This window comes from Mustela nivalis (genome assembly GCF_964662115.1).
Source record: "Mustela nivalis genome assembly, chromosome: 8".
In the NCBI taxonomy this organism is placed as follows: domain Eukaryota; kingdom Metazoa; phylum Chordata; class Mammalia; order Carnivora; family Mustelidae; genus Mustela; species Mustela nivalis.
The window spans coordinates 124,081,465-124,084,786 of NC_139027.1; the positions used below are offsets into that span (position 1 = coordinate 124,081,465).

Below are 3,322 nucleotides of genomic sequence, written 5' to 3' on the forward strand. Positions count from 1 at the left end.
CTGGCAAAGGAATGGTATGACTGACTTAGACAAGTCAGAATTTACTAGAATGACATGGAGGAGGACTGGACAGGAACAAAACCGAAGGTTTGCTCGAAGGAAGATGGCTTCGTGTCAGGCAACCCATCGGCTTTCCTACATAATGCTTCTTCATTTGGTCCACTTGAGTGTGAGAGATGAAAAGTCAAGGTCTTAAGTTTATTCAGCCTCTCTACTCATTCATTCATTCGTCCATTATTTACCGAGTGCCTCTTATAGATCAGAGACTGTGTTAGGAGGAAGGTATACAGTTGTAAATAAGATAAGGAAGACCCTATCCAGGATGCTTGGGTGGCTCGGTGGGTTAAACCCTCTGCGTTCAGTTCAGGTCATGATCTCAGGGTCCTGGGATCAAGTCCTGCATCAGGCTCTCTGCTCAGCAGGGAGCCTGCTTCCCCCTCTCTCTGCCTACTTGCAATTTCTGTCAAATAAATAAATAAATATCTTTTTAAAAAATTAAAAAAGATAAGGAAGACCCCCTTTCCACACAATGCATATATTTTAGCGTGTGGTTTTTGACTTTCAGAGGGGAAGAAAAGTGATATTTTAAAAAGGTGGTCCATGTGGGCGGGAAATAGACCAGAGATAAGCCACAAATGAGAAGTGGGTTGTGGTTCCGGGCTCTGGTTTCAGAGGCAAAGCCAACAGCCAGTCCCCCAATGAAAGACAATTGTGAATGAGTTTAACTTGGTTGGAGGGAACATAGTAACAATCTAGCAAAACTTGCAAAGACCCCAGCAGCCAAAATATGTGCTTGTAAGAGAATTCCCACAGACATAGTCACACTGGCCCACAAATCCCTTTGCACAATGATACTATCGGCGGTATAGTTTGTCACAGCAAGAACAGAACTAATCTAAATGTCCATCAAGAGATGACCCGTCACACAAACAATGAATCCACATAATGGAATAGTCTGCAGTCATTCAGACAGGGCAGATCTGCACCCTGAGCGTGCTGATGTGAAACCAACTCCAAGGTCAAGTTTTTGTTATTGTTGTTTTAACATTCATAGGCAACTCTTGAATGAGCCTCATTTGCAGACAGGGAGGTGAAGTTGGCCAGCTGTCCTTTATGTGATTTTTTGCAGTTCAGTCCTTCAAAGAATGGATAGTGAAATCAAGTCATTTCTCCTTCTGATATTTCTCCTTCTTATTTTTCTTTGTTGTAACGTTATATATAAATGTATGCATATATGGACATTATCAAAGAGAAGGGATATCCTGTGAAGGAAGAAATCAGACAATAAATTTTTTTAAAAGACTATGGAAATTAAAAATCTGAATTTAGGGGAGGGTGGCAGGGAACACATTCTTTTCACAGAGCTGAGACACAGCAGACAACCGTCTTCAAAATCGGGAATGGAAAAAAACCAGACACTTAGCTGCAGAAGAAAGCCCGGGGTCTTGGCTTTATAGCTTTTGATGTCTTTGGAATTGGGCTTGGGCATCAAGTGCCTTTTCCAGAAGAGGCCAGAGAAGATCAGTCCCATTTGGTTTTTAAGGCCTTAGTCAGCCCAGTGGCCACAGATGCTGGAGGGACACATCGTGGTGGGAGTACACCAAGTTCTTCCCCATCCAGTCCTAAGTGTAGCCCCCCCACCCCGCCAAAGTGAACATAACCAGATTTGCTTGTTTGGGGTCTGCTTGTTGATCCCATAGGTTCCTGGATCTCCACTCAGTTTAACTGTTAAAACGCCACTCCCAGACAAGACCTCACAGTCTTTGATTATGAAAGGTTTTTCCACGAGGTCTTCAACAAACTCTCCTAAGGAGTCCAGAGTCTTCTCTGCCAGCCTTTTATGGGTGGTCTCATCCAGAGAGCCAGGATCCCCCGAAGTTCCCGCTGTCCACACAGTCATCAAACAAACACCTGCTTTTTGACATTCACAATGTGATGGAGGCCATGAAGGCTCAAACCAGCAGGCCTGGGTGTGCAGGCTGCTGCAGTCCCCATGTGCAGGCTACCGTGGCGTAAGGCGGGCGTCCTCCATCACCCTGGGAGGTGCCCCGTGGGGCAGGAGTGGGGCAGCTGCAGGGCGCCGAGTGACCACATGCTGTTCACAGTCTGCGGCCACTGCGCCCTCCCTCCAAGTTCAAAGACATGTGGATGTAGAGGACTCGTGTTACCATGTGCGCTTCTGTTGTCACAAAGGACTTCTGCAAAGATGAGAAAGACACTGCCTCTGGGACAGAAACCTGGAGGCCTGGAAACAGTAGTGAAAGGAAGAGATGTTATCACCCTTTTATACCATTTGTACTGTTTTTATCATGAACAGATATTGTCTATAAGGATATTGTGTAAACAGTGGTGCCTGGGTGGCTCAGCTTGGTCCGGGTCATGAGATCAAGCCCCACTGGGGCTCTGAGCTCAGCACCAAGTCTGCTTAGGGTTCTCTCTCTCTCTCTCCCTCCCCTTTTGTCCCTCCCCCTGCTCACACCCTGTGCACACACACTCTCTCTCTCTCAAATAAATAAACAAATAACTTTTAAAAAATGTTTTGTAAGCAGTAAGCTAGAGCTTCAGCTCAGTTCTGGAAGAAGGTGAGGGGTGGGATTGAGTCTGGATAAAGGACTAATAACAGACACAATATCTTTGATGCAGGTCAAGGTCTGTGCAGGCCTGCGGTGCACCCAACAGAGAGTTCAAGTGGTCCCACCATGGGGGAGAAGAAAAATGCCAAGGCTGGGCCACCCTTGGGTATTCACAGAATGGCATGCACTCCTTATCTTTGGAAGAAGAGGGATTTCGGTGGTGGCCACTGAGGAGACCAGTCCCAGGACGAGGTGGCAGAGGGCACACTAAGTCAGATGGGTACAGGATGCCTGGGAGGTTCCGATGAAGAGGTAGTGTCCGTGAATGTGTCAAAGGCACGCCGTCAGCACAGAGCTTGTGTGGGGCTAAAACCCTGGAGTTCTGATGCATGAACTTCCAATTCACTGGACATGACCTCAAGTTTTGGCCAAAGGAGAAGTGAAAGCCACAATTAAGAGGTCTTCTTTACTGCTGGTTTTGCATCTCTGGCAAGATGAGATGTCTCAGGAGGTCAGCTTGGGGGATGGTCCCCAATGCATTCGACCTCTCTGCCTAGGCTCAGCAGGTTCCAGACACCCTACTGCATTCCCAAATGTTATTTAATCTCCACAGAAATCCTGCAAGCTTGGTAACATTATGCCCATTTGGGGGATGGGATAGAGGCTTATGGAGGGACAGTCATGTAGGTCCTTGATGCAAATTCTAGCATCCCCAAGACTTGAACTGCTATCCTCACTCCTTACAGCTG

The 3,322-nt window shown here is 46.8% G+C and overlaps 1 pseudogene across 1 annotated transcript; it reads right to left on the reverse strand.

Moving 5' to 3' along the window:
* Positions 1–1,488: 1,488 nt before the first annotated feature.
* Positions 1,489–2,094, reverse strand: LOC309872311 (frataxin, mitochondrial pseudogene; annotated as a pseudogene). The gene has a single exon. The product of its transcript is annotated as a frataxin, mitochondrial pseudogene (transcript).
* Between the last annotated feature and the right edge of the window lie 1,228 nt (positions 2,095–3,322).